The sequence below is a fragment of the Balaenoptera musculus genome, chromosome 12 (genome assembly GCF_009873245.2).
Source record: "Balaenoptera musculus isolate JJ_BM4_2016_0621 chromosome 12, mBalMus1.pri.v3, whole genome shotgun sequence".
Classification (NCBI taxonomy): Eukaryota; Metazoa; Chordata; class Mammalia; order Artiodactyla; family Balaenopteridae; genus Balaenoptera; species Balaenoptera musculus.
The window spans coordinates 79,452,666-79,467,619 of NC_045796.1; positions in this window are offsets into that span (position 1 = coordinate 79,452,666).

The window sequence follows — 14,954 nt, forward strand, 5'->3', positions numbered from 1 at the left end:
AAGAGAAAGACAGAAAGAGAGAAAGAAAAGAAGAAAGAAAGAAAGAGAAAGAAAGAGAGAAAGAAAGAGAGAGAGAAAGAAAGAAAGAAAGAAAGAAAGAAAGAAAGAAAGAAAGAAAGAAAGAAAGAAAGAAAGAAAGAAAGAAAGAAAGAAAGGAAGGAAGAAAGGAAGGAAGGGTGGGAGGGAGGAAAATAGAAAGAAAGAAAGAAGAAACCATAAGCAATTACATACTAGGAACTGATTATTTTTCCCAACTTCCCTGAAAGGGCTCTGATACAGGGAACTGGCAACTTGGTTCAAAAATGGCACATGTTAGAAACTGTATGGAATATAGGAAGAATTCAGAACATCTTGGTGGTGCAAGAAAAAAATAATCAAAAACAGACTTGAATAGGCTAAAAGCTGGGGTATTGGGTTTAACATTTCCTTAGGAAAGGGGGCTTGGAATCACACTGCAATGGAAAAGCTGTGCTTAAATCAACTACATAAACACAGTTCTCACCGGTTAGTGAGGATTCAAGCATCCTCCACTCGGCTTTCCTATCGTCTCCATAAACTCCTCAGTTAAAAACATCCCTCCAAATATAGCCATAGTTCAAGAGCTAAAGTGAAGAGATCCATCCTGACTCTCGCAGTCAAAATCCAGATACACCATCAGAGTCGACAAACCAGGCACTGAGCCGAAGTTACAGAAATTCTGCCTAGCCAGGCATATTTGGGCATAGGTATGCTACCCAAGTCACACATGCAAGAAAACACAAGCAAATTTGGTTATCCACCAGAAAATTCAAGCCATAAGCCACAGAAAGTCAGGAAAATAGCTCAGAAAATTGAAGCCATAAGCCACAGAAAGTCAGGAAAATAAGTAATATGCCTGTGTTTTATCACCATCATTTCAGATGTCACACACAATCATTCACACATCTTCAAAAGTGAAGTTTTGACGTTTTAGAACTTTATGCAGCTCCCAAAACATCTCCTGTTAAAGTTCTGCCTTTATGTTCCTTCTGATCATAATTTGAGTGAATTGGGTTATCACTTTGCAGAGGGACTTGAATTCTCACAGATAAGGCCCATAAAACACCTTGGATTTTCACATAAATTAGAACATCTGCATCTGCTGCCCTCTATTCTAGGCAAGAATTTTTCTTTTCACTGTGTTCTATACTTTCAACCTATTTAAAAATCAAACTATTTTCTTATCTTCCTATTTTGCAACAGATTTTGTCTACATGAAGCCAAAAATGACTGAAATTCTGAGCCTCCACCAAGATTTTACCAAAGTTTCATCTGTAGGTGACCTACAAACACACACTTCCTACTCAGGAGTGGGTCAGATTTCTACACAGTTAGGAAATTCAATGAAAAAAAAAAAAAACCAGAGGACAACTGGCGATTTAGCTTCGTACAAAAAAAACTAAGCTGCCTTTTTCAACACTTGATTCTTGTGGTGTCCTATAGATGAAAGTTTTATCTGATACTGATCGTATTCTTTGTATCTCACTGATAAAAATGCTTCTTTCTTTTCAATTTTATGTCATTCCTTCCTCAATAAAGTTCACATTTCTAGAACTGTCTAGCTCAAAAACAATTTTTCGCTTTTCTTATTATCATATTTCCTTAACAGAACCTCTTCCTATACTATCTACACCTGGAAAACTAATAATGAACTGGAAGTTTCTTGAGTAAAAGATTATTTTTATTTTTGTATAGCCTAAATAGCACCCAACCCCACATAGTAGACACTCAGAAAATAGTGGATGCAAGAATAAATTAATTAATTGAAACTAACACTTTGGATTTGATAAAATATGACTTCATTTTCCTATAAACTCCTAAACACTCTGTAGGAAAATTTTCAGGTTTTTTTCTCTAAAATCCATTGGATCATCTCACAGGGCTTTAGGCTTACCCGACTCCCCATTATTCTGTCTCCCTTGTTTAGGAATGATGTTCATGATTACAGTAAACTTTCTATTATCTGTTCCAATGAAGCAATGCAAAGGTGTGAATATAACCAGAATACAAGTTCTGATTTTCAAAAGATTCACTTTTCTGAATTGCCTCCCTTGGGCTAATATTAAAATGTGCTTGCGTTAATTTGAAAAAGACTGTTAAGGTAAGTTTCAAAGAAGTGTGCTGGATTTTAGGGGAGAGGTCAATCCAGGATGAAAATTTACTGGTACTTCTCAAAGTGAGAGAAAAAATTCACATAACTACATATGGAATGTATAAATACCAAATATCACTTGCATGTTCACCTTCAAAAACTCACCCATTGGGCTTCCCTGGTGGCGCAGTGGTTGAAAATCTGCCTGCCAATGCAGGGGACACGGGTTCGAGCCCTGGTCTGGGAAGATCCCACATGCCGCGGAGCAGCTGAGCCCGTGCGCCACAACTACTGAGCCTGCGCGTCTGGAGCCTGTGCTCCGCAACAAGAGAGGCCGCGATGGTGAGAGGCCCGCGCACCGCGATGAAGAGGGGGCCCCGCTCGCCGCAACTAGAGGAAGCCCTTGCACAGAAACGAAGACCCAACACAGTCAAAAATAAATAAATAAATAAACAAAACAAACAAAAAAAAAACCAAAATGGTTCTTTTAAAAAAAAAAAAAAACTCACCCATTAATAGAGTCAGCAAGTTTGTATTTTTGCTGCAAATTAGCTGTCGGTAAATGTTGAAACATTTTTGGACACGTATTTGCACTGGGGCTACATGTCATGAACAGATTAGTGGTTCCTATCAGATGGTCCAGACTTCAAAAGGCTTTGTTTCTTTACTCTGTTTCCCTGTGGCATCGCTGAGATAAATGGTCTACATGACTATTCACGGTTAGAAGAATCCGCTTGTTCAGTGAGGTTTGTAGATGAAGCAACGGAGCCAATCTTTTACTAGATTTTCATGTGCCATCTATTTCTCTTCATCAAATGTTTATTTTATACTGTTGTATGCAAGTTTATAGCCTCCATTAAGCAGCTTTTATTTCAAAACCTTGGGTGAGAAATTTCAAAACATGCATAGTGGATATCTGCCTTTTTGATTGCACAAAACTAGCAAAGAAAGTATTGTTAATTTCATCTATTACCTTGAAATTATAAAAATGTCAATGGACATTGAAAAAGAAATACAATCAAACTTCATTATGCTGCTGGAAATGGGAAAGCACAATAAATGTCTGTATTTACAATTGAAATCAATAAAGTCCAGAAATTTTTAAGTGACCATGAGCAATTTAGTAGCTACCTAGAAAAATAGACCCAAAATACAGAATAAGCACTCTAATTCTTAATTTCCTTTTATAGAAAACCACCACCAATAACAGTTTTTATCAAAAATGTAACTTTTTTATCTTAAAAAATTTTTATCGAAGACCCACAGTGTGTAAGAACCTTTTGAGTTGCCACTTATTTATACTAAATGCAATTGAAAATTATGACTGTTTTAAAATTTTTATATCCTCTCAGAGACTGTATATAGCCTGTGGATATTGTTATATACAGTCTATACAAAAATAAAAATAATCCATCATTCGAGAACCTTGACAAATAATTATTATCATTCAGAATGCAAAACAAGTTAATATGCCACATTTTTTAAGGATTAAGTTAAGAAGTGTGCTTTTTGTTATTTGATGGCCCTGAGCTCTGGGCAGATTTTCTGTGATAAAAGAAAATATGCCTTCAATACTCTTCTTCTTAATGAGTTAGTTAAGTAACTAATTAATTAATCTAGCTTTTGAAAGACCTTTGTGCTATTGTTTTTGTTTTGTGTTATTGGAGCTAAGATAAAAAGTTTGATTTGCCTTGAGCAAATCAGGTTTGTATCTGATACACGGACAGTACCTAAACAAAAGTAGGGACTTAGAAAATACTGTTGCTCTGTGTAGGATTTCTACAAATTCTAGGAATATTGTTATAATTATCTCAGCTTGGGTAAAAGGAAAATGAGAGTCTTCGCAAATATTCTGACTTTCAATAGTTTGTTTTCAGATTCTAATTTACTAAACATTTTCTCCCGTCACACAATGATACCACTGAGCCAATAATATTTAGACTTCACTTTTCTGAATGAGTGCAAAGAATAATAAGCTGGTGATAAATAATCAACTACTTCTAATAGATCAATCTTAGGGGAGATGAAACAATGAGGAGGAGATCTGCTTCTGACGAACAGGAGGAAACACTATCACAGGACAGAGCCCAGGAGAAAGAATAACCTTACTTGATTGACATGTCTTTCCTGTTCAGACAACAGCCTGAGACCTGAGCCCAGTCACGATTCAAGAGGAGCCGCATCCATCTCAAGAAAGCAGCCATAGGGGGCTTCCCTGGTGACGCAGTGGTTGAGAATCTGCCTGCCAACGCAGGGGACACGGGTTCGAGCCCTGGTCTGGGAAGATCCCACATGCCGCGGAGCAACTGGGCCCGTGAGCCACAACTACTGAGCCTGCGCGTCTGGAGCCTCTGCTCCGCAACAAGAGAGGCCGCGATAGTGAGGGGCCCGCGCACCGCGATGAAGAGTGGTCCCCGCTCGCCGCAACTAGAGAAAGCCCTCGCACAGAAACGAAGACCCAACACAGCCAAAAATAAATTTTTTTAATTAATTAATTTTAAAAAAAATATATATATATATAGTAATCAGAAAGCTCATTTTGACAACTACCTGTAGGTGATTTTGGAGACGAGTAAAATAAACCACTTTCTCCTTCTTTAGTTATCTAGTTAGTTGAGAAGCCATCTAGAGCAACCTTCTAGGGAAATGAATATTTTAAATGAGAAATCAAGTCAAATCCAGTATAATTACTAAGAAAACAACTCAAAGTGGGTGTCCCACTTGCAGATTCATGGTTAATTATACTCTAAGAATTAAATGACTTAATCCACATAGAGTACTTAGAGAAATGAGTGCATAATAAATGTGTGCAGTTAGTATTAATAATACTGCTTAACATTTCTGTCCCAGATTATAGGATACCCTCAAGCTTATCAGCTCATTCAATCTTTACAGTAACCTTAAGAGATAACTAATACTTTTTACATTTTATGGGTTAAAAAAAAGTCTTATCAAGTTCAGTAACATAAATCCCACCATGTCACTCCCCAGCACACACTTTAAATTGTTTCATCTTTCATCTTTGGGATAAAGTTCAGTCCCTTTAGCATGGCGCAAAAGGCATTTCATGATCTGACCCCTTGATTTCCCCAGGGTAACTCCTGATGTGGTCCTGCACAGACCCTTCACCAAGTCACATCCCTTTCCTCCAATATATCAGCTCCATTCATTTGCATCGGAATGAAACACCTTCCCTCTAGGCTAACGCCTGTCCACGTGGCCAACTTCTACTCATTTATCAAGACTCAGCTCAAGCACTGTGTGTCCTAAAAGGAGCCGTCCTTGATTGTTCCTTCCCCACCTTCTCTAGTGACAGGTTGCTTCCTTCTGTGCTCATCTTGTCACAAATGTATCACATGACTTTAAGCCTGGCCTGCCCCCTAACGCTCCATTTAGATGCTGAGGGAGCACCTATATCTAGTTCTTATTTACCTCTATATTCCCAGCATTTTGAACACCATCTGACACAAGATAGGTGCTCTCTCTACGGAGGTAGAATGAAAGGGAAAAAAAAGAATGAGTAAATGAAAGAATGTGCGCAAGTCATAAGCAGTAGACCGACACTGAAACCCGAGATTTCTGAGCCTAAGTTCTTTAGCAAACAGACATTTGTACAGTATCCCTACTATTTTCTAAGTTTGCCACTAAACACTAGAGATACAGAGTTGAAAAGGGCATGATTCACACCCTGAAAAGCAAATATACACATGCTCTCGTGCCTTAAGAAGGCCAATTATTATAAAGCTATTAGACATCTCATTTGAAATATTATCTTCCTGGATCTATGAAATTGCTCAGAGTTCCTTGCACACAGGAGGAGGAGACAAAGGAGCTGGGCTTTGTCCTTCTGTCTTAGGCGTCAAGCTGCACACCTGATGGTGACATCCTGAACTTTTCTTCAGCTTAGCAAAACCATTAGACGGGAAAAGATACACAAAAGAAAATTGCAGTTTTTACAGAATACATAATTAACCATAATTATTTCCAAGCTCCTTTGATTCTGTAGAACTTGATTGTGCAGGCAAAGGTTCTGAATGATCCTGGATCTAAATTTTAAAAAGTGCCATTTAGATGGTCATCATATAATAGAACAGTGTATGAAGTCACAGAAATTGATTGTGATTTGCAGCAATGTTCTTTATGTCATCGGTCTAATCCAGCAACTGTTTAAATTTTTTGCATAATGAAAAATATACTTTATTTGAAGTCATTTATGAATTAAACATAAAATACTGGAACTAAAAGCTATTGAAAGAGAGCAAAACCGAACACACAATCTTTCTTCTTGCTGAGGGTCAGTTTCAAAAGTACGATTAATTCTGACAGAAGCTCCACTCTGCGATTGGAAGCGTGATTGAGTTAGAAGGGATCGTTTATGTCGAGGAGTGCAGTATTTGCATATTCATAGGGAACATGCCTCCTGGGAGTAAAGAGAAAGATGCCGTCAGGCCTGTCAGCTGAAAAATGCCTCCTCAAAGGCTGTCATGACAGTGCCTTCCCCCAGGTCTGAAATACTCACCACTACAGTTTACCTTTCAAACGCAGGGGCAGGCCCTTTGGAAGATGGTTGTCAAATGCACTTGGGTTAATTGAGGAGAACTCCCTGGTGTTCTCTTATATAAAAGGGAATAAAAAATTTGGAGAAATACAAGAAAGGGTTCAGTAAGAAAGATAACAAAAAGAGAAAGCAATTTCAATTTTATTTAAGATCTGCCCTGCCACTAAAAAGAATGCCACCTTTCTCGGGCTTCCCTGGTGGCGCAGTGGTTGAGAATCTGCCTGCCACTTCAGGGGATACGGGTTCGAGCCCTGGTCTGGGAAGATCCCACATGCCACGGAGCAACCAGGCCCGTGAGCCACAACTACTGAGCCTGCGCGTCTGGAGCCTGTGCTCTGCAACAAGAGAGGCCGCGATAGTGAGAGGCCCGCGCACCGCGATGAAGAGTGGCCCCCACTTGCCGCAACTAGAGAAAGCCCTCGCACAGAAACGAAGACCCAACACAGCCATAAATAAATAAATAAGTAAAAAATTTAAAAAAAAAAATGCCACCTTTCTCAAGCTTCTATTTTAAGTGCCTCTAGAACTGGAAAATAAATCTTCCATTATGAGCTTATTTTATATGTCTTTTTCTAGTTATAATAAAAGTTTTCTTCTACTCAGTCTATACGAGGGGTCCCCAACCCCCGGGCCACAGCCTGTTAGGAACCGGGCCACACAGCAGGTGAACGGCGAGCAAGCAAAGCTTCACCTGCCGTTCCCCATCGCTCGCATTATGGCCTGAACCATCCTCCCCCCACCTGTCAGTGGACAATTGTCTTCCAGGAAACCGGTCCCTGGTGCCAAAAAGGTTGGGGACAACTGGTGTACACTACATCATAAGAATATTGCACTTCTCCACATGTTGCCGTGAAAGTGCTTCAAGCTCATTTTAAGGATTTATATTAGTCCAGGAACCATGTCTAATTTTAATTAACATTAAGTGCCTGCTATATACAAGGCACTGTCTGCTAGGAGCAGTGAAAAATATAAAGATCAACAATGGGAGGGAGAGATTAAGAGAAGGAAGAAGAGGAAGAAAGAACATTCAATGTGGGCTTGGGATGTGTATTAAGATAATGCTGAATTCAGTGGCTTAATCCAATTGAAATGTATTTCTCACTTACAGAAGTCTAATGCGTGTGTCTGCCAAAAGCTTTCCTCCATGGGGTGATTCAGTGATCCAGGCACTTTCCATCTTTGGCTCCACCATCCCCTAGTGCCAGACAGAAAAGAAAAGGTAGAGAAAGCAAACTCACTTCTCAGCTGCATTACATCAAAAGCAACACACATCACTTCCACTTACCTTCCATTGGTAAGAGCTTATATATAAGCTTCATATAGTTGATTCTACTTTAGATGGAAGACGGACTGAGAAATGGAATCCCAGCCGAGGCAGCCGCTTCCTGCTGATACTAGAAGCAGGAATCCTTGGTGAGACCACTAAACATCCCTGCCTCAGAAGGGATGTAACATCAAGGGTTCAAATTTCAACATTCACGTTAATTTTTTTTAATTCTATGTAAATAAAGTGGTTAAAAATATGGGTCCTGATCTGAAGACAGGATAGTAGGTTAGACACAGAGCCACATCCTCAGTGGGCGCTTAGACAGCTTTTCCTGAGTTATCTAATTATTTTTTAAAAAACAAACATTTCATACAGTACCCAAAACAAGAGTTGCTGGAAAATATGCATCTGTCTCCGTGTGTATATTTATCACTAAATAAGGTCTAGAGTAGAATAACCTATAACAAGATATTAACATAGTCATATCCAGGTACTAGAGTTAGGATATTTTATTCTTTTCTTTTTATGCTTGTGTATTTTTAAATTTATCTACAGTGAAAATGTGTTACATTCTCAATGAAGAATAAATTTTAAATACTTTCAAAGTAAACACGAATCAATGTTTTGATATTCAGGGATTTGAAGAAGTGGTTTTTAATTTTTTCTTTTTTCAAAACCATACAAGTTTATTCACATCACTGTTGTCTATTAGATCACAGAAGTAAATTGCTTTTTATGTTAATCAATTTTTTATCATTTGTTCAGACTGATTTCTGGTTCTCTCTTGGACCCATCATACAGCTCTCTCCCATAGGACACTACCCACTACCCCCACCAATTGCACAGAATAATAATAATAACAACAACAATATTGGGCATTTATGATATGCCAGACACTTAATCACCTTACATGTGATGTCCCACTTAGTACCTCCCATCTGGTGAAATAAGTGCTATTTTTACCCCATTTATACATAGGCAAAATTGGTCTTGGAGAAGTATACTACTCACCCAACCTCTCACAGCTGGTCAGTAGCTGAAGTGACTATGAACCCAGGCAGAGCCCATGCATTCAAACACTATATTACTCTCCCTTCAGAAAAAACTGTATGTTATCTAATAAAAACTTATATGTGCAAATTAGTTTATTATAATATTCAGGGCACCTTTACAAACATTATTGCATTAGCCCTTTACAATGGCATGGGAATTCTCACCATCATTTTCCAGGTAAGGTGACTGAAAGTCAAATGCTAAAGTGTCCAAAGCTAAAGAAGGTTGCATCAGTATGTATCCATCCAGAGAAACAGCAAACATGCTCATTATTTCAATTGAAGGTGATTTGGTACAAGGAATTGATTACCGAAGTGTTAAAAGGACTAGAGGAGAAAAAGGGAGAAGATGTTTAGTAATGGCAGGGAACCACTACCATCACTAGAGCTGAAAAAAACAGAAAAGAAAGTGCTGTTATCATGAGCCAATAGGCGCTGCACTACAGGGCAGAAGTGCAGGACCCCACCTGCCTCCTGAGAGCTCTGCCGAAGCTTCTGGACTGGCTGCATTTGCTGGTAAGTTCCACAGTCTCTTGCTACTGCTTCTGCAGCTGCTGAAGCCAGAAGCAGAAAAAAATACGGCTTCTCTCTTTCTCCCGTCTTAAGATCTTATACAAGTTGTTCCATTGGCTAAGTTTAAGGGCCTCAAGGACATATGGTTTTTAGACTTCCAGCCATGTGCAATTCAGAGAATACAAAATGGCAAGTGTGAAGCTGAGAGCCAAGAGATAGATAACTGACACAGTGGCAGAAACAGAACTGAACTCAGATCTTCTGACTTAGAATCAGTTATTTTCATTCAATGTATATTTATGCAACTACTCTGAGTCAGGCACTGTGACAGCTACCAGAAGTTACCATTGCAAACTAGGTCATGGCCTCGTGGGGATTACAGTGTTATAGAAATGAACATGGGAACTCTTTCCAGTACATTCCATCCTCTGGTCAGAGCTGAGGCCTCTTTTACAGGTGCAAGAGTTTGCTGGATTTTTGCTGTGTCAACTTGATTAATCTGGGAACCATGTTTAACAGTGTTTCCTAATATGTATATTGCTGAGTTCGAGTTGGATAAAAGAGGAACTTGCACGAGACTGGAAAGCAGAAGCAAAACAGAACTGTTACTGTCAGAAGTCTTTGTGGTAAGATACTATTAAGGACAGATGAAGTGCCTGGTGGGTCTCAACTCTCCTCCACTCTACGGCCTTCCCAATCGTTGGTTCTACCACCACCTAACATCTGGCTGCGTGGAAGCAGTTAATTATGCAGCAGCTGACTCCCATGGGTCATTCCCTGAACTGCCCCTTCACCCCATTTCAGCAGCTGGATGTGCTTGCTTTGCAGACTTCCCTGCATACCCCAGTTTGTCCACTCATGCTGGTCAATCTGGCAGATGAGTTAGTGACTCTTCCTCTAACCCTGGGACTTTCACTTCCCAGTCCCCCAACAGCTGTGCATGGTCTAATGTTAAAGAAATCTCTTATCTCATAAACTCAAAGTGGCCCTACTATCTCAACTGATAACATAGAGTCCCTTTGGTATTTTCAAAAACAAGCTGTCTTTCAAAATCCTGGAAAGAACTGCTACATGCTACCTACTAAATCATTTCTTATGCATGGTTCATGATGATTTGTCTGAGACCTATCTACATCTCCACCAATTCCTCTCCCAATCATTAGCTTAATATTCTGATCTGGCTATAAAATTCAAAGTCTAATTATATCACTGACATTAAATTAATAAATAATTCAGCAAAATGCTTCTGACAGGTCTCCTAGGAGTACCAAGTGGCTGACCAAAAAGATAACCAAAAGATGATCTGAAATGCCTCTTTCTGTAAAACAAGTTTCTTTCCCTTATTGCTTATAGGAGTTGGATTTTTCTCCCTTCCCTGGTATAATGCTTAATACCCTGCACTAAAATGCTAACATCACAAGTCTTCTCAACTTTCTTACAAGTAATTAACTGTCCTGTTGACTGTGTATTGGAAACAGAGTATCAACTACCTTTTCTTCTGGTGTCATGATAATTGCCAAAGAAGATAACATAGATTCAGCAAAAGCCAACTAATCAATAAAAATCAGGGGTTGACTTCCTGATCTTCAAGAAAAAGGGAATAAGGGGTTTGGAAAAATAATCATGTGTTCTCTTCTGTGAGTCACTAAACCATTGTGTCATTTTCTTCTACGATTTCAGTGACACTGATAGAAAATGTCATCATCCAAACTATTTGAAGTGTTGACCAATGGAGATAGAGCTAATAGAAAGAGTTTTTGACAACAGCGCAAGAAAAGTTTTGAAATCCCACATCAGCTTATACTCACATTTAGTTAATTGTAGTGAATAGATTAACATAAAATACAAACCTAGGATGAACTAGGAGCTCTGGGGGGTTTGGATAGCCAGAAGCAAGGACTCAAGTCAGAATCCCAGAGAGTGAGCTGCAAAGATAAACTACAGGGATGGTTGTCTCATTGAAATCTCTATGCAGTTGTTGGTTTGAAACTTCAGGAGCTTCCCAAGTGAAATCTGAAACTGGCCCCCATACGTGGAGGGCAAGGAGAGACCAAAGAAAGAGGCAGACCACACCAGATTGGTACATGGCAAGTTTAGTAAGGAAGGGAACTTACATAGGAGGCTTGTCTTGGGCATTTGAAAGACAAACAGATCTCCACACCTGCTTGTCAGAATCTTAAAAGTTTACATAGAGGCCTTAACGGGGTTCAGTCACGCATACCACCCAGAGAGTCTCAATAACACATTGTTCTCTCAAGGCTGCCTGGGGGTGGCTTCCACTGTGGGAACAGTGTGCAGAACACACATTTCAAGGACAGGGGAAGGGGTGAAGAGCTTCTGACTGCCTGAGTCCAGCTAATGGGTCAACTGATGGTCACGTCCTCTCCATGACCTCCTGCAACAATAACACTGGGCAAGCAAGGCAACATTTGGGGGTGGACCGTGGCAGAATGAGTTGGGGAATAGGGGAAGAGAGGGAAAGAGAGTCTACCCATGTTGGCAGAGTGCGTTTGTTCAAGGTAGCCTTGGTGCTGGTTAGTGTGCCACAAGCAGGAAGCAAGAGCAGCAAGGTGATGACTTCAAGCGGCTCTGAAGAGAAATACGAAAAAGAAGCCAGAGGAAGAAAAACAACAGAAGACATAAGGACCTAAGAGCACATGCCCAACATTTTTAAAGATAAGAGAGACCATACTTTGTTCCCCGTGGAGACGATATCGGAGAAGTGAATTCGAATAACTGATATTGCAAGAATTCGAACGCTTAGCAGGAAAACAGTTTCGAGAGCACGTACATAAAATGTTCTCTGGACATGTCATTCGTCTTTCGGTTAGCCAACTAGGGTTGAAAACCAGAATCCTCTGTGGAGCTTTTCAAGCTACAATTACCAGGGCCCCATCTCCAGAAAATGCCTGGGTCCCGAGGACCGAGCTTAGGATGGCATCACCCACCAATCAGTCAGCCACTTTTGAGCGAGAAATAAAACTTCCAGCATGTCTGAGTATAACATTTGGAAGTTACTCGCTAAGTAGCTAGTTACTTAACCATACACATGACCGAGGAATATATAGTTAGAAGGAAAATAAGAGTCCAATTTTAGGAACTCTCTGACCCGCAGGCCTCTTATCCCTCCTTAGAATATTCATCCTCTGCCACTGACCCACAGCCCCGCCACCATCTAGGACGCGTCAGCGGCTGGGGAGGCTTGTCGTACGTTCTCCCTTAGTTGACAGGGCCAAAGAGCCATCAGCTGATACAGGCAACCCTACACATCTTCATATTCAGCTCATTTTACACTTTTTACTTTGACAGTCTGTTCAGAGGGCTTTAACATCTGGGCTCACCCCAGCCTCGGCAGGCGTCTGATCCAGCTTCAACAATGCAAAGCAGCCTGTCTAGTCATCTAGCAGGCACAGCCCCCTATCAACAACTTCATTAGAAAGCCCTATAATCTCTACGAGGAACCACATTATAAAAATCCAAGGACCAAATTTGATGGTCTCACACACACACATGCTTTTCTGATGTGAGGCTGTGCTTAATTTGGGGGCAAGTAAAAAAAATGAAGACGTGTCAGAGAAAAAGCATCCATAGCAAATCATAGTCTTTTCCTTGGACTGTAAAACGACGGCTGACAGAACAAGAGACCTTCTCTCTGTGCTTCCTGACCCTCCCTGTCACGCTATTCTATGCTGCACACTGCAGAGCCAGAGAATCTGAATACTGAGGAGGGGTGTATTGGGATTAAAGAAGAAGCAATCACTTTCAACCAGTGATCAAGAGTGTCCATATAACAAATAACTAATAATACGGATCCCCTTCATTATCTGATGGAAAAAAATCATGGAGAAGACACCTAAGGTCTTGAACAGAAAGTAAGTTATTCTTCAAAATTTAGGTCACTTGTAGGCAGAGCACGTCAACCTCCCTGGAAAGAAGTAGGTACGGGGGATTTCAGAAGAGCACACTGCCAAATTTCAAGATACAGTTCTTTTTTTTTTGTTTCTGGAAACATTCAGAGCTGACAGGATCAGGGACCATGCAGCTGTTTGCCTTTTGTAAATTCACATTGAATGTGTCTCCAGTTTCTGATTTGTTATCTCTGACAGGGTTTGACAAGCCTGGTGAACACAGCACAGCTGACCAATTTCTTGAGATGGGAGAATTTAGAGACTATTTCAGTTAACATGCCCAAGAAAAAGGGCTGCTGGGAGAAGTCAGCCAGCTCTGTGGGCCAAGAGCACACAGGAGTTGATGAGAATGAAATTGGATGGGGGTGGGACTAAACACTGGACTCCAGGAATAGAAAACGGAAGCTTGTAAAGAAATCACATTCAGGTAAATAAAAAAACTTTAAAAAAATGGGCAGCGTGGCAGATGTGAGGGGAGTCAACTGAATGAGTTTCTCAGTTATGGGGGGGAACAGGGTCACTATGTATTAGAACCCAAGTGAACTGCACAAATGAATTCAAGCCGAGGAAGGTGAGAAATTAAGACAGTGGAAAGGTTGTTAATAAATTGATTTCCTGCTAGGATGTGGGTCCCAGCATTACACACTGTGCTCTATGGGATCTCAAGCCTCACCCAACACACTGTTCAATTTTTCTCCAGGTAAACAAGGGAGGTTTGCGGTAGGAAGGTTTGCAGTAGGACTTCTACCAGTTTGAGGATTTTCTTTTTTTCCAGTAAGGCTGCATTTTTCTGGAGTGAGGGAGTAAATTAGGTTCCCTGATCTCAAGGCATTGTGGATCCCAGGACTGGGGTGCAGAGCCCCCAGTGCCGAAACTCCAGATAGAGATAACTCCAGCTCTAACCAGTTAGTATCTTTTTATTACTTCATGTTTTCCAGGACATACCAATCCAGGGAAAAGCCCAAGGGGAGAGCAATAGGCAGAGAGAAAAAGAGCCATCGGAACTCACAATCCCCCATCCCCAGAGCTGACCTGCTGGTACCCCGCTCCCCTCAAATTCTCCACCCACATTTCTGAGCAGCCTCAGCGGCATCAAACGGGTATCAAAGGGTCTCTCATGGGAGAGGGTGGAGTATCCTCTCAGCTGTCCGCGGCATCCTCCATTTCCTCTTCTCTTAATCCATGCTGCCTGCCCCAGAATCGTGTTATTGGAGGCACCTCTGCTGCTCTGCTCACCAAAAGCAGGGTCACAGCTGTGGGTGCCCTCGCACCCACGCACATGCTACCTGCCCAGGTGCTGACAGCGGGAACCTGCTAACTGTGTTGTCACCAGGTCTGCCATCCCTGCCAGGGCTAGCTGCTCCCACTGTAAATGCTCTGTAACTAGTGTCGACGCAGCTGATATTTTATTTATAGTTCCTGTAGTTTTCACTTGTACATAACTGGAGCTCTCTCACGCCAGAGCTCAAGCCAAGGAGGCTGCAGTCAGGGTACAACCTGAATGGTAACATTCACCGTCATCAAAATCCCTCCTCCTTTCAGACAC